A 26,688-nucleotide genomic window follows, 5' to 3' on the forward strand; every position below is an offset into this window, starting at 1 on the left:
GACAGATGCGCTCATTACAACTCTGACCATTTGTGTTACATATCCTTGACTGGTCCCATGATCACACTGCCCTGTTGGCTCCTTAATCCAGCTCTGATGCGTACTGTGCATGCTCTTAATTTATTGGGCATTGAACTTCTGCAAACAGTGTGTGACCTTGTGTTTTGGACATGAGGTAGGACATGTAAATGCAAGGCTAGGTGGATCTTACTTTGAGATAGTTTTTGTGTGCACACATGTTTTGGAAGTACATTTCACAATTTTTTGACTGCCACAAAAAACGCCACTTCCTGAAGTAGCATGTGGGTGAATGTATAAGTACATAGGTGTACCAGTGCACACATATAGAGGCTTGCATATTTGTGTGCACAACATGTGACTCCCTTGTATATTCTCCTGGCAATATGGGCCTGTCTGTAGCCTGGCTGTGACCTTGGGGACCATATGCAGCTTGTGATCATCAGGGGTTGTGGATGTTTGTGTGTAATGTTTGTTATTTGGTGAAGCTGCCATTTTACATTTTTTGTTATATGTTATATTGTGTTCCTGGTCAATGTCATGTAGATTGCTCATGTCACACAAAACACACTGTTCTAATAACTGGTCAGTGCAGGGGCTGAGCTGGTAGTTGTGGTGGGTACCCTTGTGGGGAGTATTAGCAGTAATGTTCCCCCTATCCTATGTGCTATAGGTGGATAGGATGGTCAAGACAGATTGTTATTGGCTTGCTGGACTGACTTGTCGTTAACTCTGCCTGTTCTTGTGTGGGACTTGTGGACATGATTTTCTGTCTTGTTTTTTGCATCCATGCAGGTCAACGTCGATCAGAAGAAGGGATTTTGGTGTGCCGTCTCCAAGAAGTTGCCGAACCTGAGGGTCCACAGCCGGCGGAGTGCCCACTGTCAGAAGAGGTAGGAAGACCTGAGATGCTGGGCCTGGAAGATCGCAGAGGCCCAGGTGGGGCTGTCCTCCCAACAAGGATGGGGTGCCCATCGGACCATGACCTTCTTAATGGCCCACATTTTGGCAGTGGCCTTCTCTGAGTTGGAGGGGCATTTGAAGGTAGCACAGCAGTCACAAGGGGGCAAGTACAGACCTAACTCATGTTTGACTTTTTACCAGGTGATTGAGTGAGAGACAGAATGCTAGCTCTGACAATGTGAGAAGTGTTGTGTATCACAGATCTTCTGTGCTCACATTGGGGTACACAGGTCATGTATGGCAACAGGTGTGCACATTTATTTTGGTTTGGGACACGGTACTCAATTATGAGGACCCCTCAGGTCTTTAGCACAGAATGGAGCACATATGACTCTGCTTTGTGTTCCAGTAATCTGATTTTATTATAACTCCTCCCTAATGTCACAGTAGAAAGGTTGGTAGGTTCTTGCTCTTAGTCCTCTGCTATGTATCAAGGAGTATGTCTATGTGTGATTTTAATTCAGGAAGGGGCAAGTCATCTCCAGTGTTTGTTGGTTTCTGATATCTCATACCATTATGTGATGAAGAGGTGTCCATCAAACATGTCACATGACTTACAAAGCTAACATCTTCACACCTGTTGCAAGGTAATTCCCCTTGTTAAGTGAGGAATGTACATTGACAGGTGTGATGTCCCATCCGAGTTGACACAATGCATGCTGGATACCAGTGTGCATGTGCTATATTTCAACTAGGACACATATGTTGGTATCAGATGTAAGCATGTGATAGCCATGCTGAGGTTCTGGTGGCAGAAAGTTATCACATTTTTGTCAATGGGATACGTTTGTAGGTATGATACATGGGCAATGGTTGTCCACTCACAGCTATGGCCCAGGCAGTACTGTGTCAACATCATGTGTATTCAGAAAACAAAAAGCATGTGTACCTGCTGTAGCTATGAAGGATTTGACACATGAGGCCAGGGTGTTAGGGAACTTCATGTTTGATGATAAACATATTTGGTGCAGTTGTGGTAGTTCATATACACCAATGTGTAGGCTGGCAAGTGTGACCTGCATCATGGTTGGTGTATCAGTAATGTCTGCATCACTTATGCTTTGCCTCTGGGAATCCTCCACAGACAGATGCCATGCTTGCCATGTCTGATGTGTGGGTAGTGGTGTCGCTTCTCATTCTGTAACACATTAGTTTACTCATGTTAGTGTTTGCAAGGTCTGTCTCCCTCCTTCCTATTCAGTACAGTAGTCTATTTGATACATACACAAAATAGTTAACGTTCAAATGTGTGTTTGACAATGGAGTGAGCTTACTTGGTCCTTACATGACTATTATTGTTTGTCTTCTGGAGATATTTGTCCTATACATTTAGGACCTGAGTCCATTGTTATTCCTTCCGAAATCACAATTGGGGCTTGTGTGTAACATGTGTACTACCTCCTTGACTAACATTTGGCAGGTGTTACAGGTTGATATGCCATATGGTTTATTCCTTGTCACTTGATGCAGGTATGGCTTGTTTGTACTAGGGTTGCCTGACGTTACTTGGCAACATATGACATTGCCTGGTACATGACATCAGGGTAAGGTATTTGTGTGGTAAGGATTGGGTCTGTGCATTTGGTAAGCTACCTTACAATGGGAATCCATTGCTTGCCTACTGCTTGACTATGTTGTGCAGAATATGGCACCTGTAGTGGGTGCAATAGTCAACTAGTCATGGTATGGTTAGTGTGATAGCTCAACTTCATTCCTGCTATTGCAGTTTTCTGATCGGTTGCTTTGCTGGTGTGTTACAGTTGTAAAATTGAGGAACATGCATTGTATTTTGTTGTTACATGATGTTGGCACTTCTTGGATGGTCAGTTGAAATGGTGGTATGTGATTTCTCTTTGATTTGTAATGGAAGTGTTGTCAGGTGTTTGTTATGAACCTACTTCACTATGTATTTTCAGCATCAACACTGGTAGGTGAAGGATATGGGGCACAGCCGAGTGGGGAAGCTTCTGGCCACGGGACTTCTGGTCACGAGACCCCAGACAGCGAGGGTCCCAGTGGCCCAGAGGGCTAGGGGAGTGCCACCGGGGAGACCGGATCTGCAACATCTTCATCAGAATCCTCCTCCAGTGGCCACTCCCTAGGAGTGGCGGACCCTTTGGGGACCACTCCAGTACCATCTCTGTCCACCACCCGCATTCTATCACCTTCCTCCCTGTAGCTCCCACCCAGTAGACCGTGCCCACTCACCCAAGAGGGTGGGCATATCCTTTGCCGCAGGCACCTCTGCCTTAGCCCATTTCCCCTGCTGCCCTCAGTGAGGAGGCTATTGACCTCCTGAGAAGTATCCCTGTGGGTCAGTCCACCATCATAAATGCCATTCAGGAACTGGCAACCCATTTCCAACAAAGCAATGCATTCCTGGAGGGCCTTCACAGTGCAATGGCTGGCCTACAAAGATCTTTTCAGGCTCTGGCCTCCATACTGATGGCAGCCAGTCACCCCTTGTCTACTGTCCCCCCTCCACCTTCCTTGTTCCAGTCTAAGGGCCAATCCCGCCGAGTTCTGGCTGGTCGTCTAAACACAGACCGCCAGCCCGTTGAGGACCCTGCCGGCCCACTAAACAACATTCTGCTGGGCCGGCGGGCGGAAACAGTTTTCCTGCCAGCCGGCCCAGCGGAATGCTGGGCGTGGACATTGCCAATGTAGCAGTGTGGCGGGTGCAGCAGCACCCTCGGGCATATCACTGCCCGTAAATCGGGCAGTGACATGCGCAACGGGGCTGTGCACGGGGGCCCCTGCACTGCACATGCCAAGTGAATGGGCAGTGCAGGGGCCCCCAGGATTCCCGGGGCACCCATTCCGCTAGCCTTTCCCTGGTGGGGGAAATCGCCAGGGAAAGGCTGGTGGAACACAGGTTCTTTATCCGGTCGGATAAGAATTTCCGCCATCGTCAGGCTGCCTGGCGGCAGTAGCCTGGCAGTGGCGGAGTTCCGCCTGTGGCAGTCTCCATGTGAACATAATATGGTGACTGGCATGGCGGTCCGGACCGCCTATGTTCATAATGACCGCCTAAATCTCCCTTTCCCCCACACAGACTCGCATACATCCACCACAACAGACAATGGAAAAGCACACAAACAAAAGCACCACAAGACACACCACTGGCATACACACAAACAACATCCTCCTGCAGCCACATCAACAGTCACAACTTGCCCTGACACCCTCACCACCCCCAGCATCACAAACACAACACCTGCAGACACCATTCTAACATTCACTGATCTAGCCACCACACCTATCCTACCCACAGATACCACCCCAGCAGACCCTTGGACATCCATCCAAGTCACCACATCTGCAGATACCACTGACACACCTACATGCAGCACATCAACTATACCTGCAGTCACCACTCCAACAGACAGCCACCCACCTACAACAGCATCCCCAAGCACTTCCACCCCCTCAGCTCAAGACACATAAATGCCCTCACTCACCCACCCAACAGACCCCCACAACACACAAGCACACCTCCCACAAACATGCATGTGTCCCACTACGGCCTCCTTTCATGTATAGTTTTGCTGCTCCCATCGCTACTGTGCCGGACTTTTTGTGACGTGTCGCTTTGTGTGTTTTGACTGTGTCTGAGTGTATGGTGCATGGCATAATAGGATTGATGTGCTGTGTGTAATGTGTGTGTGTCCATTGCTGGGTTATTTGAATGTGATGTTGTGTGTGTTTCATTACACATGGATGGACATGTGTGTTGTATGTGTATGCAGTCCCTGGCCAGTGTTGGGTGTGAGTGTGTGACATGTTTCTATTCGTGCAGTTCTTCTGTTGTTAGTATAAGTTTGTATGTTGTATGGGAATCTGTGAGCCTGGGCCTGTGCTCTGCTGGCATGCGCTTATGTGTGGTATTGACATGTGGTGTGTGTGTGTGCTGGCTGAAGTGTGTGATGTGTACGTGTAGGTGTCCTTGAGGCAGTTTGTGAGTGTGTGTCTCACTATGCTGTTTCGTGTAAATGCAGCCCTTCGCACCAGCCTCCCTATAGTATGTTATGTGACTGTACAAATGTATACACTTTACTAATGTAACAGGTGAGTGTGTGTACTTAAGGTTGTAGTCATCAGTGATGATTTCCTTGTCTTTCGGTGAGCAGGAGTAGAGGGATGATGTCTAGTTGTGGTTCCATGGCAGCTCCTAACGTGTATAGCTTCCTGGAGGTTAGTGTCTCCCTTTATTGCGTTCATTTTCACCTCCTGATGTGTGATGGTTGGACTGCGGCTTGTCACATTGGTGGTATGCAACCTGTGAAAACATGGTCTCCACCGGACTGTTTGTGCCTTCAGGTGGCCGCTTGGTCTGTGCCGGCTGGCGGTGCTGGTGGACTTGTGGGTGCACCACCACCAAACTCAAAATTTAGAGGTTTGCTCTGCCAGCCTGTTGTAGGTTGGACCTCCACTACTAACATAGTGGTCACGGGACCTTCAAACTCATAATGAGGACCATGAGCTGAATGTAGAGTTCACTGGCAACAAATTGGCAAAGGACCAGATCTCAGTGAAGCCTTCGACGAAGGCTAAAAAGGCTCTGAGTGGAAAAAGTCCAGAGTTTGTACTCATGAAACCTTTGATAGAATGGTGCTGAGTAATGGGCCTCGGAAAGTTTTCTACCCTTTGATTTAGCCTCTTTCATGGAAGTCAGATTTCCTCAACGGGGCAAAGCTGTAGACTCTACAGAAGAGGGTCCGACATTGTTAGCTGTCATTGAGCGTCAATCAATCAATTAATCAACATTTATAAAGTGCGGCTTATCACCCATGGGGTCACAAGGCACTAGCTGGGGAATGAGGGTGAGTCAAAGAGCCAGGTCTTGAGGTCCTTTTTAAACTGAGCCAGCCATGGGGACTGCCTGAGGTGGAGTGGTATCGTGTTCCAGGTCTGCATGGTGAGGTGGGAGGAGGATCTTCCTCCAGCAGTGTTCTTCCCGATACTAGGGTTGGTAGCGAGGGCCAGTTGCGCTGAGTGGATTTTCCTGGAGGGGGTGTAGAAGGAGAGTGGGTGATTGAGGTAAGCAGGTCTGACGTTGTGGGGGCCTTGTATGCGTGGGTCAGGAGTTTGAAGGTGATGCGTTTGTTGACAGGGAGGCAGTGTAGGTCTTTTAGGTTGCGGGGGATGTCCAGGATCAGTCTGGCCGCAGCGTTTTGTATTCTCTGGAGTCTTTCTTGTAGTTTGTTCTAGGTTCTGCCATAGTTTGCATTGCCGTAGTGGAGTTTACTGCTAGTGAGTGTCTGGGTGACTCTTCGCCTTGTGTCAATGGGGATCCACTTGAAGATCGTCCGGAGCAGGCGAAGGGTTTGGAGGCATGATGAGGAGATGGTGTTGACTTGGCAGGCCATGGATAGTGGTGAGTCGAGAATGATGACGAGGTCGCTGGCATGGTCGGTTGGAGGTGGGGCAGTTTCGAGGCTACTTGTCCACCAAGTATCATCCGAGGCAGAAGTGGCGGGCCCCAGGATATGGATCACTGTTGTGTCCGAGTTGAGCTTGAGGCAGCTGTCCCTCATCCAGTCCGTGACTGCCTTCATTCCATTGTTAAAGTTCTTTTTGGCTGTTGATGGTTTGTCGGTGAGGGAGAGAATGAGCTGTGTGTCGTCAGCATATGAGACGATATTGAGCCCGTGGTGTCTGATGAACTTGGTGAGTGGGGTCATGTAAATGTTGAAGAGGGTGGGGCTCAGGGAGGAGCCCTGGCGAACCCCACATCTGGTTTCCATTGGCTTTGAGGTGAAAGGTGAGAGCCTGACTCTCTGGGTTCAGCCGGTGAGGAAGGAGCAGATCCATTCCAGTGCTTTGCAACTGATGCTGGCGTTGTGTAGTCTGGTGCACAGGGTGGTATGGGAGATGGTACTGAAGGTGGTAGAGAGGTCCAGAAGGATGAGGGCAGCTGTCTTGTCATGGTCCAGTAGGGTGAGATTGTCATCTGTGACTGCTAGGAGTGCAGTTTCAGTGCTGTGGTTGCTCCTGAATCCAGATTGGGAAGGTATGAGGATGTGGGTGGCTTCGATGAACTTGAAAAGGGAGCAGTTAGATAGGTCTGTAGTTTTTCAGCTCCATAGGGTCTGCAGAAGGTTTCTTCAGGAGGGGCTTTATCTCTGTATGCTTCCAGGCATATGGGAAGTTGGCGGTTTCTATGGAGCAGTTGATGATGCAGTATAGCTCTGGAGTGATGATGGTGCTGGCTTGATTAAAGATGTGGTGGGGCATAGGTCCGAGGGTGCCCCAGAGTGGATGGTGTTCATGACCTTGAGGGTGTCTTCCGGGTTAAGGAGGGTCCATTGGTCCACGATCGGTTGGTGATAGGCATCAATGGTGGTGCTGGTGGGGGGGGGGGTTGTTTCTCTGCTTGTGAATCCTTCGTAGATGTCCTGAATTTTCCAATGGAAAAAGGTGGCAAGACTGTTGCAGAGGTTTTGGGAGGGTGGAATGTGTGTGCTGTCCAGCATCGGGTTTTGTGAATTCCTTCACTGTGGTGAAAAGTCCTTTGTTGTTGTGTAGGTTGATGTTGAGTCTCTCCTGAATGGCTGATTTCCTAGTTGATCTGATGAGCCGGTGGTGTGATGTGACGGTGTCTTTGAAGGCTTTGTGGTCTGTTGCACTCTTGTGGCTTCTCAACTTTCTCCCTCGTCATCTGCATGCACTCTTGAATTCTTGGAGGTTGCGGGAGAACCAACTGAGTCTCCTGTGGTGATGATTGCTGGCAGTTTTTCTATAGGGGGAGTAGGGTGTTGGTGCAGTTGGTGATCCTTTGGTGGATGTTGTGGGCTGAGGTGTTGGCGTCCTCACATTCTGGTGGTGGGGAGTGGTGGAGCGCGGTGGTGAGCTGAGCTTCGGTGACATTGGTCCATTTCCTGCACGGCGGCAGTGGGCTTGGTGCTATTCAACTGTCTTGGTAAAGAAGAAGTGGACACAGTGGTGGTCAGTGGAGTTCGGAGGTGTGTGAGGACGAGATGCGGTTTCCGATGGAGAAAACAGGGTTGAGGGTGTGTCCTGCTGAGTGTATGTGGAGGTTGACCAGTTGCTTGAGTCTGAGTGTGGTGAGGTTCTTCATGAGGGTAGAGGTGCAGGGGTCGCTGTTGTTGTCAAGGTGAAAGTTGAGGTCGCCAAGTAGTATGTAGTCCTTTGAGGTGAGGGCATGGGGGGGCCATGAAGTTGGCCAGTGCTTCGCTGAAGGGTGGGCAGGATCCGAGGGGTCTGTAGATAATCGTTCCCCAGAAGGTGGTGTTAGGGTTAGTCTGGATCTGAAAGTAAAGGTGTTCGGAGATGGGGATCAGGATATCGAAGCAGGTCGACGCGGGCCGTGAAGCAGAGAGACTTTTTGTGGACAATAGCAACACCTCCTCCAGGTCAGTTAACGCATACTTGATGTTTGATCTTGTAGCCATCGAGGATGGCAGTGGCAATGTCTTGAGTCTGGTGGTGATCCAGGTCTCTGTGAAGAAGGCAACATTGGGGGCGATGGAGTCGAGGAGGCCCCAAACTTCTATTACATGCTTGATGAGGGAGCGATTGTTGAATAGTATACATCTGAGGTGTCCGGGAGGTCCAGTGGAGGGGGGGTTTAGGGTGCGAGGACAGGTGAAGGTGCAGTTGCGACAGGAGAATGGGCCTTGGGTGTCCTTGGGTGAGGCGTGGTTGCAGGAGGTTGAAGCTCTGGTGTTGAGGGCTTGTAGGATCTTTAAATCATATTGGTGAATGGAGCGTGAACCAGGATCCATGGTGCTGGGCACAGTACAGGCACGGACAGGTGCAGACGGACTTATCTTTGGCGTGCCTTTGACGCAGCCGCCATTAAGCAGGAGAGGGAAATGGGAGGGGTCAGTAAGCTGGGAGGCAGGAGGGTGGGAAACATGGTGCAGGGAGGGGGGGGCCGCAGGGACAGTAGCAGCAGAGGAGGCATGGTGAACAGAGAGAAAAAGGCAAAAAAGGCAAAAAGAAGTTTAAAAAACTGAAAGGCAACAGAGCAAAGAAGGCAGAAAAATGGCACAGAAAAGGCAGAAGGCAGCAGATAGAGTGACAGAAGGCAACCACTAGGCCACCAGGGATGAGGAGCAGGTGGGTGCGGGTGGATGAGGGCCTCAAACACAAAGAGCCAGGCAGGCTCAGAGGGTGAAAGGCAGCAGCAGCAGGTGAAGTTGCGCAAGGGGAGCAATACTAACGCTGACCAGAGATCAGTGAAGTCACTCCTATCACCAGGCAGCGGCTGCCATTATGAAGGGGAGGGAGATGGGAGGGTTCAATCAGCTGGGAGGCCGGTGGGTGCGAAACACAGCGCTGGGGGGTGGTGCCACAGGGGCAGCAGCTATAGGGGAGGCACAGGGAATGGAGAATCAAGGGAAAAAGGCAAAAAAAGGCAAAAAGGAGTTACAAAAAACAGAAAGTAATGCACCAGAGCAAAAAAGTCAGAAAATGGCACAGACAAGGCAGAAGGCAGCAAAGAGAGAGACAGAAGGCAACCACTTGGCCTCCACGGATGAGGCGCCGGCAGAAGCCTGCTGGTGGAGGGCCTCGAACACAACAAGCCAGACAGGCTCAGAGGGTGAAAGGTAGCAGCAGCAGTAGGTTGAGCTGTGTCTGGGGAGCAATGCTAACGCTGACCAGAGCGTCAGGCCTCCTGACCCCTCTCAAACCAATACGGAAAAGGTTCCCAAGGGTAACCCTTCCCACATTTACAGCAATCTTTGTTTGTAGTAATTCAAACAATTCTCTCTACCAAAAACCAAGATGGCAGAGTCTTTCCTTCCTTGTGCAGAGCTCCTGTGTCCACCATAGAGGTCTGGCCAGGAAAGTAAGCAACCCCTCCTCCGTGGTCAATCAAAACCAGTTCTGATGGCAGTTCCTCTCCTACTACAATTGGTGCCTAGCTGTCTGGAAGGACAAAGGAAGGGGCAGTCCCTGCAGATTATCTCCCCACACCCAAAGCCTTTATCTCAGCTCTGGGAGCACATTCACAGCTCATTAAGGAGCTATTCAATTACTGCGTAACAGTTGAAAGTTAATGCAAATGGGCTTCTAGAGGATCTAGGAAAGAAAGAGGTGATTTTTAAAATTACCTTTTATAAAATATTTTGTTCAAATTCCTCTTTACCAATTAATTAGGTTTGTAATAAATATTTTATGAAGTCCAACATTTTTTTTTAATATTGTTACTAGTGCAGAGATAACCTTATTCAATTTTAAAATTAACTCCCAGTGCTTTCCTCTGGAACAGCTAATCCTGCTTCTGTGAAAATAGCGTTTAGGGCCTTAACAATGTAAGGACATGTAGTACATTAAACATTTACATGCCCTACTTTTAGATACTGTGCACCCTGCTTTAACCAACATTAAAGTTCCATTAAGGGTGCTTTAATAATATTTATAAGGAGGGTTTAGGCTTTTCAAAAGGGGTTAGTTTGACAGGTCAAATTTACAGTTTAAACCTGCACAGTCTGAATATTGGTCGAAGGCCTCCAGTCACTTTTGGCACTGTCACTCTAGTGGTGTTACTAGCTGTACTGTAGTCCTCTAGTGACATTTAACTTCAGACCCTGGGAACACTTGGTGGCATATACTAGGGACTTCTAGGTCATTTGTATATGGCAGTTAGAAATGCAGTCAATTTTGACATGTTTTCAGAGGTCAGTGATCATGCCCCTGGGCCTAGTTGGCAGAGTCCCAGTGCACAGAGTCAAAGAACCAGCAGCATCAGTCCAAAAACATAGGGGCAATCATGAAGAAAGAGCCATTTTAATACACCATGCTAGGGGACTCTGAGTAACAAGGTCCCAGTTCAAACTGGTGTTGCCATCTTATTGATGCTGGTTAGTGTACCAAGCCAAGATGGCAGAATAAGTGTCAGTTTTCTTATTTTTACTTCCTATTTTCTTTTTACTATCCAAATGCGATGCACACCTAAGAATAATGTGCCACAATATTTGTGCTTCATTTTTCTATCTGAATTAGCACTCTTGGTGATAGCAATTAGTTTGACTTTTCCTATTTGTGAGATTCTGACTGAAATTATCAAATACCTTTTGCTCTGTTTGTTTATTGTCTGACAGTTCCATTGTGTGATCATTTACATGTGCCTTCACTCTCTTATCTGCATTCAACTCTGTCTTCTGGAAGTTTTTGATATGACTATGCAATTTTTCTCTATTTAAAGTATATGGGATCCAACTGCCACATTTCACTCATAATTTCAGGGCTTCCCCTGTTTCTACCCAAACCAGTTTTATCATCTGATTACCTGCTCAGACAACAATTCTTGATTCAAACACTTCATTTATTTATTGCAAATAATAAACACAGTCAGACTCATATGTCTAAGTTTAGAATCAAGCTCAACCGTGTCTAACCTAATTGGCAAGCTAAACAATGGGGCATCTTGCACCTAAGCTGGAAATCATCATATGATTTTTTCTGTACAGAGCTGAAGCAAATTGCTTGCCAAGGATGTAAGAGAAGAACTGTTTACTTGATGGGCGTACAATAAGCAATTTCAAATCAGGGCTGTCTTTCCACTCTGACATTAAACACTTCCTAAAATTCTGTATTTGGGAGACAGCACTGATAATAAATGTCACATTACATTTCCCGTAGGCCATTTGAAAAGCCAAGAATGGTGGGCTACAAGGCCTATATTTTATTAACTTACTTAGGGGGTCATTATAAGTTTGACGTCAGAAACATCTGACCACAAAACTACAGATTAGGAGACTGCCACAGCGCTGGCAGTCTCCCAACCAGCCCCATTACAGCATTCCCACTGGACTGACAGGAGGGAACCAAGGTTTCTGACAGTCATTCCAGTGGGAAAGGTTCAGCAGAATTGTTCCTGGCTCATAATTGATTCGGCTGCAATTCTGCCACAATGAGGGCACACCAGCACCCTTGTATTGCACACTGTCTGCTGTGCAGACAGTGCGCATTTCAAGGGTGCTGGGCAGGGGGGTCCCTGCACTGCCCATGTTTGTTCTCCACCATCCTTTTCATGGTCAGACCACCATGAAAAGGCTGGTGGAGAACAAGGTTGTAATCAGCAGGCCTGACTTGGCATTTCTTACATGCATGTGCTTTACTAAATGGCAGGCTGTTCTGACTTATAAACAGTTTTATTTTGAATGTGATTGGATATCTATTGTTTATACATTCATTGCTGCTTTCCTTTTACAGAAAATGCTAATTTAGGTGAAAATATTTTTTGGGCTGTTACATATATTTATATGCTCATGAAGAACAAAATACATGTCCGGGGGCTAAGAAAACTAAAGCTTTGAAGAAATGACTATCAAGCTAATAAAATTAAATATTGGACAAACTGCATAGTAATCAAGCATTGCTTCAATGGATGAACTGCAACTTTGAAAAAAATAGACCACATTATCTAGGAGGTCTTGTTTACTTGTAGCCCATAGCGGAAGGCAATTTCTGTGTTCCAGTCTTATTTTGAGTGCTCCCAAATGGATGTTTCTGCTCATGCTTCTTATGATGTTTTGGATGGCATTATTAATAGACATATTTATTTTTAAGGTATTTGACGATATTGAAGTACTCTCTAATTGGGTACCCTTTTGTAAGTACCTATAATGAAGATAGATTGATAATATGTTTATCTATATTTTGTACTTCAATGTTTTTATAATATTGATATCTGAAATAACACCATTTGTGTTGTTGACATTGTTGTAATTTACATAGACACCATTCAAACTCAATATTTTGGTTATCAAGATTTCAGAGATACTCTGTTTGTATGACTATATTTGTTTAGTTAATATTCCACAATATAACTCATCAATGATATTGTCTTTTTTATATTACAAAGCCCACAATTTAGGGGTCTGTATTCATGCATAAACTCGACCTGACAGATCTGCAATGCTGCCCTACCATGATTTAGTCACTGTGTAACTTATGAAGACAGCTGGTAATCGAAACTGGCCTACCTGGTGGCAGTCTTTAAATTTGAAGGATGACTGTGGGGGATGATTGCTTCTGATCCAGTGGGAATGAGCCTCATAAATAAAGAAAGTGAGTTCTGCCATTGGGGGAAGTGGGAAAGCCTCTCTTTGGTAATTAGTTGGGTATTGAAATGTATTCTTTTATGCATGTGTTTCTACCATGCTTACTTGTAGCTGTGAAACTCAATTTTCATTGTTACTCACATTTCCACCTAGTGTTTGAATGTTTTTGTTAGTTTACCAGGGTACCATTTATTTCTGATTTCTCAGCTTGTATGTGCCCAGAGAGGGTTTTTGTTACTTTCTCTTATAGGTATGATAAACCTGCCTTTAAATCCTGTTTTGGCAAAGCTTGTTGTGCCCCCCACCTTAGCTAGCGTCATTGCAATGTCATTCTTTTCAGTAACTTGGTGGGCAGGAGATTGATGTTACAATGTGGCAAGCTTTCAATTCAAAGACCAGCAAGATATGAGGTCATGATAGGCCTTGGGAGTGCCTATGCACTTCACAAGCCGTTTTGTATGCAGTAGCTCCCGGCTACAGACAGTGCTGCAGGCACATCAGCTTCAGGAGTAATGATTGCCAGTCTTTCATGGGCAGAGAACAGCATCTGACCATGGTAATGGTACTTTAGGTTGAGTACTTTCCATCATCTTGTGTTTCTACAGCGGTGTCTCTAGGGCCCTATGTGAGGGGAAGGAGGTTCTGATCATTGGGGCTCTCTCATCTCAGACAGCTACACCTACACCTTGTTTCAACATTGCTTCTCAACGTGTGCCTCAAATCCTTTAATTAGCCCCACAAATGTGCTTACTGCAGTGCATTTTTTCATTTGCATGTGAGTCCTCACAGATCTGGATGTTAAGAGTGTTTAATTTAGCCTATCATTTTATAATGCCCTACCTATGCGTGCTGTTTTACTGGGATAGGTATTTCAGTGAAGGTAGTTCTCTAGGCACTACTCACTGCCATGTGGTTCTTTGCCAGCAGATCCTGTTCTGCGTGTGCCCCTCAGTGCTCGATTGGATGTGGGCATGAATTCAAAATAGGGCTGCCACTTACTAGGCCCTGCACACTTTTTCCAACCAGACATGATTGTTGTGGCCTGCTCTGCTGCTCCTGCCTTTGTTAGTGGTTTCTAATTGGTGTGTAACAAGACACTCCTGCCCCACTTTGTAGCTTCCAGAGACCTGAGCACCCCTTCCTCTCTCCAAAGGTCATCCTGAAATTTCCTTTTGTAGACATATAGGCCCTCATTTCAACTTTGGCGGTAACTGCTGCTTACCGCCACGGCGATGGCCGCCAACATACCGTCACCGTGGCTACCAGCTACCCACCCGTATTATGTATGTATGTGCATGTATGTGTGCATATGTGGGGAGAGTGGGTCGGGAAGGGGAGTAGGAGGGTGGGGCGGGGCTCTGGGGAGGGGGTGGGGGAGACCCCTATCAGTGAGAGGGAAGGAATTCCCTGGCACTAATAGTGCCTACCGCCATGGTTTCCGTGGTGGTACAGAAACCATGGTGGTGGACGAGGTCAAAATGCCATGGGTGACCTAGTGACCATTATTACCGCTGTGGCCAATGTCATAATAGTGTAGGTAGGTACCGCCAGCCTGTTGGCGGTAATACTTCCACTATAGCACCGACCGCCGGGGTCGTAATGACTCCCTACATACCCATGGACAGCCAATTAGAAGCCACTGAAGGTGAAAGTGTAAAAGAGGCCTTGTACCTATCCGGACGAGCCCAAATTATTTCCCCACCCTTATACAGACAGAATTGTTTTCTCTGTCATCAGTCTCACCTCCAAGAGATTGTAAGTAGAGCACGTGGATAGGGAAGGGTAAGCAGGCTTCCTGCCCCAAAGAGAATTTAAATAGGAAACGGCTTATAAAAAGATAACTCACTAGGGAAGACTAGGGTAATGAGATGAGCCAGCTCTCATACAGCCAGAGAAGGGGGTGATTAGATGAGTGGAAATCTAAGCCTGTCAAATCCCTGACCTCACACCTTAAAGAAGACTTCCCAAGATATGTGGTGTTGGGATAATATTATGCATATCTGCCTTGGACGTTTGGAGCAGCTAGACAAGGTAATAGGTAGAAACAGAACACTGAGGTGCATTTCATATGTTTTGTGTGTGTGGGATACCTTTACAAGATATTGATATAATGTTAATACTCTAGCCTATATACTGATCCACCTACACTAACATACTGACATGTTAGAGATACATGATACATATTCATGTTCAGTTACCAGAGGTGATAGCGTTGCATTATGCTAGGTGTTAGATGGTTAGCCTTAAGGTGGTCTTTCCCCAAATGTTTTGCTTTACTCGTCCATATTTTTCAGGTCTCATTTTTGTTGGACCTAGGACTCTCTGCAATTCACCATTGCTAACCAGTGCTAAAGTGCATCTGCTCACTCCCTAAAACATGGTAACATTGGCTTGTCCCCAGTTGGCATTATGAATTTACTCATAAGTCCCTAATAAAGTGGTACTACATGTTCCCAGGGCCTGTCAATTAAATGCTGCTGGTGGGCCTGCAGCGCTTGTGGTTCTACCTACTTAAGTAGCCTTGCAAACCTGCCTCAAGCCACCCACTGCAGCCTGTGTGCAGTTTTAAACTGCCTTTTCGACCTGCCCAAATAAACCTTTTGTCAGACTCAAACCTGCCTTTTTAATACATATAGGTCACCCCTAGGGTAGGCCCTGGACAGTCCAAAGGGCGGGCAGGGTGCAGTGTATTTGAAAAGTAGGGCATGCACTTTTAACTTTCACATGTGCCAATAGTAAAAAAACTATTACTTTTTTCACTATTTCAAGGCCGATCTCTTCCCATAGGATAACATTGGCGCTAACTATTATATTTAATAATCTGTAACTTCCAAATGGGAACATGTAAATAGTTCAGGTCTGGTATCTTTGGAACTGTAATGAAAAATCCTCTTTTATAGTGAAAGTCAAATGCCACTAAAAAGTCACAATTTTCCTGCCTTAGCCATTTAGTGCCTCTAGCCTATCTCTTGGTCACATGACTGAGTGTAGTTGGCAGTTGGACTTTGTTTTTTCCTCAAAAACAGCTGAACACAGTAGGGAGCTTATGTGTGCCTGGATGGGCCATCGCTGACAGGATGGGAGGGCGGAGTTAGGCACAGCCTCACTCACACCTGAATAGGATATGTCCTTCCTTCATCCAAAAATTTGCATACCCCAGAGTCTGGAGCGAGGGCAGGGTAGGCAGGAAACCTGTGTACTTCAAAGGACAACCTGCAGAAACTTCTCCCACTTCAAATGAGGCACCTGGTATACATATCTGACCTCATACATCAACCCTCCAGCATGCTCCTGGACCTGTGGATACAACAGAAGAAGGACTGCTTGTAGGAGGCTGGCCTGGCTTGTAGTGGGTACCAGAGGTACTTACACCTTGCGCCAGGTCCAGTTATCCCTTATTAGTGTAGGAGAGGTGTTTCTAGCAGCTTAGACTGATAGAAGGTAGCTATGGCAAAGCAGCTTAGGGTGAACTAGGAGACATGTAAAGCTCCTACTATACCACTGGTGTCATATGCACAATATCATAAGAAAACACAATACACAGAGTTACTAAAAATAAAGGTACTTTATTTTTATGACAATATGCCAAAAGTATCTCAGTGAGTACCCTCAGTATGAGGATAAGTTATATACACAATATATATGTACACAAACCAAAATTAGGTAAGTAATAGCAAGAAAAGTAATGCAAACAGTGTAGAATCACAATAGGTTGCAATAGGAACACATAGGTACAGGGGCAACACAAACCATATACTCCAAAAGTGGAATGCAAACCACGAATGGATCCCAGACCTATGTGAGCTTGTAGAGGGTCACTGGGACTGTAAGAAAACAGTGAGGGTTAGAAAAATAGCCCACACCAAGACCCTGAAAAGTAGGTGTAAATTGCACCTACTACCCCCAGAGAGCACAGAAGTCGTGATAGGGGGATTCTGGAGGAAGAACAAACACCAGCAATGCAACAACAGTGGATTTCCGGACCTGAGTATCTGTAAGACAAGGGGACCAAGTCCAATAGTCGCGACAGTTTCGAGAGTGGGCAGGAGCCCAGGAAATGCCAGCTGAGGGTGCAAGGAAGCTGCCACTGGGTGGAAGAAGCTTGGAGTTCTGCAAGAAAGAAAAGGACTAGGGACTTCTCCTTTGGAAGATGGAGGTCCCACATTGCGGTGAAGCTTGCAGAGTTGTTCCCACACAGAAAGACCGCAAACAAGCCTTGCTAGCTGCAAGGTTTGTGGTAGAGGTTTTTGGATGCTGCTGTGGCCCAGGAGGGACCAGGATGTTGCCACTTGGAGGAGTAGACAGAGGGGGCACCCAGCAACTCAGGGAGCCCTCACAGAAGCAGGCAGCACATGGAAAAGTACCTGAACAGGCACTTGGAAGGAAAGTGAACTGGAGTCCACGTGAAGTCACAAAAGGGAGTCCCACGACGCTGGAGGACAACTCAGAAGGTTGTGCACTGCAGGAAGGAGTGTCGGGGACCCAGGCTTGGCTGTGCATGAAGGAAATCCTGGAAGAGTGCACAGGAGCGGGAGCAGCTGCAAATCATGGAGTACCCAGCAATGCAGTCTAGTGTGGGGAGGCAAGGACTTACCTCCACCAAACTTGGACTGAAGAGTCACTGGGCTGTGGGAGTCACTTGGACAGAGATGCTGAGTTCCAGGGACCACGCTCGTCAGGATGAGAGGGAACCCAGAGGACCAGTGTTGCAGTCTTTTGGTGCCTGCTTTAGCAGGGGGAAGATTCAGTCGACCCACTGGAGATTTCTTCGGAGCTTCTGGTGCAGGGTGAAGGCAGGCTACCCCCAGAGCATGCACCACCTGGAAACAGTTGAGAAAGCCGGCAGGATGAGGCGCTACAATGTTGCTGGTAGTCGTCTTGCTACTTTGTTGCGGTTTTGCAGGCATCCTGAGCAGTCAGCGGTCGATCCTTTGGTAGAAGGTGAAGAGGGAGGTGCAGAGGAACTCTGATGAGCTCTTGCATTCGTTATCTAAAGAATTCGCCAAAGCAAAGACCCTAAATAGCCAGAAAAGGAGGTTGGGCTACCAAGGAAGGAGGATTGGCTACCAAGAGAGGTAAGAGTCTATCAGAAGGAGCCTCTGACGTCACCTGCTGGCACTGGCCACTCAGAGCAGTCCAGTGTGCCCCCAACACCTCTGTTTCCAAGATGGCAGAGGTCTGGGACACACTGGAGGAGCTCTGGGCACCTCCCCTGGGAGGTGCAGGTCAGGGGAGTGGTCACTCCCCTTTCCTTTGTCCAGTTTCGAGCCAGAGCAGGGCTGGGGGATCCCTGAACTGGTGTAGACTGGCTTATGCAGAGATGGGCACCATCTGTGCCCATCAAAGCATTTCCAGAGGCTGGGGGAGGCTACTCCTCCCCAGCCCTCACACCTATTTCCAAAGGGAGAGGGTGTTACACCCTCTCTCAGAGGAAGTCCTTTGTTCTGCCTTCCTAGGCCAGGGCTGCCTGGACCCCAGGAGAGCAGAAACCCGTCTGAGGGGTTGGCAGCAGCAGCAGCTCCAGTGGAGACCCCGGAAAGGCAGTTTGGCAGTACCCGGGTACTGTGCTAGAGACCTGGGGGATCATGGAATTGTCCCCCCAATACCAGAATGGTATTGGGGTGATAATTCCATGATCTTAGACATGTTACATGGCCATGTTCGGAGTTACCATTGTGACGCTATACATAGGTAGTGACCTATGTATAGTGCACGCGTGTAATGGTGTCCCCGCACCCACAAAGTCCGGGGAATTTGCCCTGAACGATGTGGGGGCACCTTGGCTAGTGCCAGGGTGCCCACACACTAAGTAACTTTGCACCCAACCTTCACCAGGTGATGGTTAGACATATAGGTGACTTATAAGTTACTTAAGTGAGTGGTAAATGGCTGTGAAATAACGTGGACGTTATTTCACGCAGGCTGCACTGGCAGGCCTGTGTAAGAATTGTCAGAGCTCCCTATGGGTGGCAAAAGAAATGCTGCAGCCCATAGGGATCTCCTGGAACCCCAATACCCTGGGTACCTCAGTACCATATACTAGGGAATTATATGGGTGTACCAGTATGCCAATGTGAATTGGTAAATTTAGTCACTAGCCTGTTAGTGACAAATTTGGAAAGCAGAGAGAGCATAACCACTGAGGTTCTGGTTAGCAGAGCCTCAGTGAGACAGTTTGGCATCACACAGGGAACACATACAGGGCACATACTTATGAGCAATGGGGCCCTGCCTGGCAGGGTCCCAGTGACACATAGACTAAAACAACATATACACAGTGAAATATGGGGGTAACATGCCAGGCAAGATGGTACTTTCCTACACTGCTATGCTGCTTTATTTCCAGAAGGACTGCCACACTGCTGCCCTGCTACTCTGCTGCTATGCTGCTCCGCTGCCTGCTGCCCTACTTGCTAAGAAGGAAGATTGGACATGCACCCTTCATCCCATGCTGATGTTACTCCAAGGGTCACTAGTTGATCTCCTGTATTGAACTACAGGTAGATGACAAGCTCCTGATGCTCCCTGGAACTGCCTTTCTGACCTGCTGCCTGGACCTGCAACTGGATCTGCAACTGGATCTGTCTGAGCCCTGCTTGCATCTTCTGGAGTGAGTTTCTCAGGTCCTGGACCCTGGGTGTGGCCTCAGGTGAGCTTGCCTGAAGTTTTTGGGATCTTCAAACCATACCGCTCATGCAAATCACCAATGCAAAGTTCTGGCGAATCAACTCTTCACACTAAAGCATAGACCACCATGGTAACCACCAATGCAAAGCTAGAGCCACGACCGTCTGCAGCACCAATAGAATCTTTGTGCTACAGCAACAACCGTCCTTGATGCCTGGCCCTCCCTTCACGCTACATCAACAGATAACCACAACACTCCCCCTGCTCCTCATGGCCACTTCCACCATGGATGAAACTCGTGGCACTGTACTGAAAAGGTAATTCTTTCAGTGGAACTAACCTGGTCTCTGTATCCGTCTTGTGCTGCACTGTGGTCAGCCTGAACTTGTGACTTTCACCCGGTCTTGCGCGACTAGATAGCCACGAGTGGCGCTTTGGACCTAAATCTTAAAAATTCATAACTCCAGTTCTACTGGTTCGATTTTTGTCATTTTGGTGTCAAAATATTTATTACATGTTATTCGATTTTCCAAATTAGTGTACAGTTTTTCCTTGTATTGTGTCTTTACCATATTGCTGCTTGAAGTGCTGCCTAAATAATTTACACATTGACTCTCAATTAAGCCCGACTGCTCTGTGCCAAACAACCAGAGGGTTGAGCTCAGCCTAATTTGGGGTTTCCTTGTGACTTCGCCATGACAGGAGTTGTGGTTGCTTGAGTATGGTTTCACCTTCCCTTAACCAGTTAACAAATATTTACACTAGGCAAAATTGCCATATTTAAAGAAGACATATGCAGAAAGATTCTAAATTGTCTATACTTCTATATTAACTTAAGGAGTGCAAAAAACATAAATGTGTTGCCATAAATATCTCCTTTCTGCTTATCACTACACAGCTAGAAAAACAGAGGAGACAAAAGAAAATCAATGTTTTGTTCCGTTCATTAAACAACTGCTTTAATTATGCTCCATGATCTGCCTTTCCCCTCTGCTGCTGGCTCTGGCAGCAGGCATTGTGGCATCAGAACTCATCTGTAAGATGTTATTAAAGTTGAGTTCTGACATAATTTCTTTATGATGAGCGACTAGGTGTGTCACAAGTAAATTAGAGAGATGTTTTTATATAAAGATTAGTCTTGTGGTGACATCATTAATCATTTTAATAAGGGAATCACATCACTACTTTACTGTAGTAAGTTATTACAGAGTTGTGGTGTCACGGTGCCTGGATCCTGAGCCTGCAGAATGTATGAAATGAAGGTCTTGGACCAGAGTTATACCTGATTAGTAAACAATGGAAGAGATAGCTACTGTTTCAACTTTCTTTCCTCGAAGCTTTTCTACAAGGAATATTATGATAACGTGTTATTTGCACTGCTAGACTTCAGTAAATGTTCTACATGTTGATACAAGCATTCCGAATCACAGTCATTTTCGAAAACGTCATATCAAAATGCAAGAAATAAACTGTTCAATAAATTATTTAGCTGCATACTGGTTTATTTTAAAAGTACAGATTATGCATTTATCCAACATTTTTTGACTTATACTCTCAATTTCATATGAAGAAAAAAGAGACTTGGGGGCATGTTTACAATTATTTCAGACAACTAAATGCACGAAGGGACCTTTATGATTTATGGTGTATTGCTTTTAAGAATGAGAGTAATCAATCTCTAGGTTGCTACTTGTGGCGGCGTTTCTTCTCGCCCTTTATTTGAGAGAGGGTATTTGATCTCATGATTAGTGTATGCTAACTACTGAAACTGTGGATTGACGTAGCAAAAAAATCACTAATAGACCAAACTATTGAAAGCTGAACATTTACATCCGTAATAGGTAAACGTCTCTACCATTTAGCATACATGCGTTTGGACACTGTTAACAAGAAACCCAGTCACACAAAGAAGGTGTAAAACAAATGTATTGAAGAAGCGTTGATTTAGAAGACAGGAAAAAATCCACCCAGATTAATAAACAAGCACATTAAAACTCGGGCATTAAGCCATCACTGGCAAAGTAACAGCCACTGCACGACTTCGGAGACGCAAAGGAAACTAATCATTTAAACATAAATTTGAAACTGATCCGATCATTACAGAGCTCAAGCAGCTAAATTAGGCCATAATGACGTGCACCTGATCACAATATAACAAAATAGCCTTGTCACTTTGAAGCAGAGGGAGCTCAGCAGTGGACTCGTAGAGGGATATGTAACTGGAAAGCCATGCAGCTGTAGGAAACACGTGTACTGCTTTTAATCTTTCATTGTTACTGAATCATAATATTTACACTGCGTTAAGTGTACCCCAAAAGTGACCTTGCTTGAAGAGAATTTAGAATGGGATGAATGCAAATTTTACAGCATTAGGGGATAGTATTCATCAGAAACGTGTGACGATAAACACATTGAAAACCCCTTACCAAAGAGTAATCATCCCTCTTCCACAGCAGAACCTACGCTAATTGTAATTACACCAGGATTTGATAATAAACATCTCTGGAGAAACAAAAGCTGCACATTGGGCAAAATTGTGGCACTCCCAAAAGGTCTGTTTGTTGTAATGCCCAGGACTTGGCCACTCAACTAACTATATCAGTGCACAGTGAACAATAAAAGGACTTAGGGTCACTAAAGTTTATAATTGGGAAACTGAGGAGTTTTGTGAAGCACACTGTGATTGGCCCTCCCTGGGGGGAATCCAGAACATTTTCCTAAATGCCTTTCCCACACAGGACTTGGTGGTTGGCAGTGGTCTGCTTTCTTTATAATGGTGACCTAACAATTATTATGGCACCTTACAGCTTTCTTGATAATACGATTCTGGGTCCCACTGCTTAGATTTGTTTTGTTTTTTCGGATGCATGTGATTGTGCTAGGTTATGGTTGGCAACGGTTTGTTGGAAAAATTAAAACTTGTTGGCAGGCATACCAATAATTTTGCAGTGTATCTCAGTGTGAGTAAGAGTAGGGCTTCATTCAGAAGGACATTGCTCTGAGTCATATTTATGAATAGTCATGCTTCAATGATACACAATACTGTGGGGCATACGACATCACAACAGAGTGTTTCATTAGGGACTATGCACCGTATGTGTCAAGCAAGTAGAAAATTAAAATTTCACAACATGAAAGAGAAGGGAAAAGATCTGAGGTAGATCGCTAACGGAAGCCAAGAGGTCATCACAGACTGCAACATGAAATTCAGGCAAACAGAGTGACATTTTGGTGAAAAATGGTACCACAAAGAAGGCTCAGCTTTTTCCCTTTTTAAAAATTTCACAAGCCAATAAAGCAGCCCTGTAGTCACAAGTTTTAAATAAAGAAAAATGAAGTTGTGTCAGCCCGATGGACAGTCGAAAAGTTAAAGAAAAGGTGGTAGGACAACAAAAGAGACACTGGGCCACAACAACAAGGCTGCCATGGCCACACGAGATGAGCTGGAAGAAATGACATAGCTGAAAAGGACTGAGACATACGAAGCCCTGCGATACCTCTAGAAATGGTTGGTGGTGCTCAACGGGTGGTTATAGTTGACCTATATGAACCAATCAATCAGATTATGTAAAGCGTAACTACTCACCCATAATTGTCTCAAGGTGCTAAGGGGGTTTGTCCTTTGAGCTTTAGTCAAAGAGCCAGGTTTTATGGTCCTTCCTGAATTGGGATAGTGATGGTGACTGCCTGAGGTGCAGGGGCAGGGTGTTCCAGCTCTTTGCTGCAAGGTAGGTGAAGGATCTCCCACCAGCCGTGGTCTTCTGTATGCGGGGTACAGTGGCTAGTGCTTGTTGAGTGAAGTGGATAGGTCTGGTGGGGGAGTAGAAGGTGATGTGGTGGTTGAGGTAGGTGGGTCCTAGGTCGTGGAGGGCCTTGTAAGCTTGGCGTAGATCTTGAAGTTAATTCTCTTCTCTATAGTGAGCCAGTGGAGGTCTCTTAGGTGACTGGAGATATGTTTGCAGCTGGGAATGTCCAGGATGAGCCTGGCGGAGGCGATTTGGATGTGCTGTAATTTCTTGAGGTTCTTATGGGTGGTACAGGCATAGAGGGTGTTGCCATAGTTGAGCCTGCAGGTAACCATGGCATGGGCTATGATTTTGCGGCAGTCCTTTGGGATCAATTTCGGATTGTGTGAAAGCAGGAGGATGCGACTGAGTTGACTTGGCAGGTCATGGTGAGTGATGATTCCAGGATGACGCCGAGGTTGCGTGCATGGTTTGTTGGGGTGAAGGGTGTGCTGAAGGTCAATGGCCACTAGGAGTCGTCCCAGGCTGATGTGGATGGTTCTAGGATGAGGACCTCAGTCTTGTCGGAGTTGAGCTTAAGGCAGCTGTCCTTCATTCAGACGACGACGGCTTCCATCCCGTTGTGGAAGTTCTTCTTGGCTTTAGTGGGGTTTTCGGCCAGTGAGATGATTAGTTGGATAACCAAACACCAGCGTACAAAACTTACCTTGTGTGAAATGTATCTGTAGTTATAGGTTGGTTAATATTAACTTGGTTAATACTCTCTACATCTCATCTGTTTAATAGTTGCTTTGGGCCTTCATCTTACAATTTCTTACTATCCTGATACTCAAGTAGTCACCTTGACCAGTAAAACCATTACAGACAAAGCGTTGTGTTAGACCAAAAAATTAAAAACAGTGCCGTAGAGATGTTAAAAAATAAAGCACTTTTTGAAATTAGAAATATATATAAATTTGTTTAAGTTGACATTTGTAATAAAAACTAATTTATGATATTTGTACTTGTATTTATGATTCTTGTAAAGGGCATTCAGACTGGAGGTATCAAAGCACTACGCGGATAATAGAGCCAAGGCGATCCTTGATCTAGAGGGAAAAAAGCCATGTCTTCAGATGCTTACAAATGGTAGGAGAGAGGGGATAGCTCTGATCTCATTTGGAAGAGAATTCCAAAGATTAGCGGCTGCTGATGAGAAGGCCCTATCTCCCCTTTTTAGTTTGTGGGTTCTCGGAATCTTCGCTAATCTGAGGTTTGATGATCTTAATGAGTGATTAGGTGTGTGCCAGCAAATTGCAGTTTGTAAATATTTGGAGCCTTGGGAGTGTGGAGCTTTGTGCACCAAGTAGAAGGTGATACGTTTCCTAATTGGAAGCCAGTGCAAACTCCTCAGGCCCTCCTTAATGGAAGCAGACCTGGGTATCTCAAGTACTAGTCTAGCTGCCAAATTTTGAACAAGTTGTAGCTTGTTTAGGGCAAGTTGCTTGATGTTCATGTAAAGAGCATTACAATAGTCCAGCCCAGACACAAGAAGGGACAGGACTATCGGCACTCTAAGATCATGTGGAATATAAGGCAAGATTTTCTGAAGAGTTTTGAGTAGCCAAATACATGTGTTTGTGACTTTATTTACTTGGGCATCAAAGGTTAGTCCTGAGTCACAAATGACTCCAAGATTCCTGATAGCAGTTATTGGAGTTCCACAGGTCTCAGTCCACCAGTTGTGGTTCCAAATGGTGGGGTTCGCACCAAAGACCATAACTTCAGTTTTGTCCCCATTAATTTTTAACCAGTTCTGGTTCATCCATTTATTGACTTCTCTCATACAAGATTGAAAACTGACAGCTGCAATGTCTACGCTGTCTTGCAAGGTAACAATGATTTGGGTATCGTCAGAATATGAGGACACCTGGAAGTCAAAGTAACAAATCAAATTGGCCGGGGGGGGCGGCATAAAGATTAAAAAGGGTTGAAGTCAAAGATGATCCCTGAGGGAACCCACAAGGAAGTTTGTAAGAGGGTGTGCAGAAATCCCCACACTTCACTGCCAAAATTCTCTTCCCAGAGAAAGGTCTCCAACAAGCTCAAAGCTAAGCCTCTCAGACCCGCCTTGAAGAGGTGGTAGATCAGAATTTGTGGTGATATGGTATCAAATGCAGCTGACAGATCTAATAGAATTAGAATGGCGCATTCCTTTTTGGTCAACCTGTTTTCTTATGATATCAGTGGTGACCAATAGTGCGGACTCAGTACTATGGTGTTTACGGAATCCATGTTGAGAGATGTCCAGTTGATTATGTGCCACCAGAAAGGTAGCATGTTCTTCATTTATATGCTTCTCTAATATTTTAGCCAGCATTAAAAGGAGAGCAATAGGGGACAGATTTTTAAGGTCTCCTAGGTCTCCCCCGGCTTTTTTTTAATAGGCATAATGACAGTCTCTTTCCAAGTGTTGGGAAACTTTCCCAATTCTAATATTTCTGCATAGATTTTTTCTAGAGGTGCTGCTATACATTCACTAATCATTTGCAGTATTCTGCGGGGACAGGGGTCGTTGGGGGAACCTGAGTGAATTTTGGACAGATAGAAGATACTTTTCGTAGTAGTTAGGGGTGAGAATTTTGACAGTCGTTCCACTCCCTGGTGTATTATTAAGTTCCAGTTCATGCGCTCCTAGAACCAGTTGGGAGGCTGAGAATTCAGCAAATATTTTCATAACTTTATCTTTGAAAAATGTAGCTACACTTTTGCAGAATTTTTGCAAATTTTCTAGTTCCTGAAGTGGGATGGGGACTGCTAATGCCTTCAAACAATTCTTTGGGAGCGTTGCCTGCATTTCTAATTTTCTGAGAGAAGTAGCATTTTTTGGCATGTTTTATGCCACTTTTATAAGTGCCCCACAGTTCTCTAAGGTTTGTTCTTTAGACAAGACTCGGATCGAGTTTCCATTTTCTTTCCTGTTTTCTGCACAATCTCTGGAGTGTTTTAAGCTCTTTGGTGTACCAGGAGGCCAAATGTTTTTCTCCCAGTTTTGGGTTTGATCTCCCTCAAAGGTGCTGTGTTGATTGCCTCTTTGACCCAGGAGTCAAAGATTACCATGCTCTGACCTCTGCTATCTTATAATTGTTCTTAGCTTCTTTCTAGGGCTAGGGCCAGATCCTCTTTTTGGATGTGGTTCCAATTTCTACTGGATGTGGTGGTGGTCTGCTTAAGTTCCTTCCCTCTTTTGTATTTCACCTCAAAGGGAATCAAGCAATGGTCCATCCACTGGAGTTGCCTGCACTTTCCTATTGTGG

This window comes from Pleurodeles waltl, chromosome 5 (assembly GCF_031143425.1).
Source record: "Pleurodeles waltl isolate 20211129_DDA chromosome 5, aPleWal1.hap1.20221129, whole genome shotgun sequence".
NCBI lineage: Eukaryota > Metazoa > Chordata > Amphibia > Caudata > Salamandridae > Pleurodeles > Pleurodeles waltl.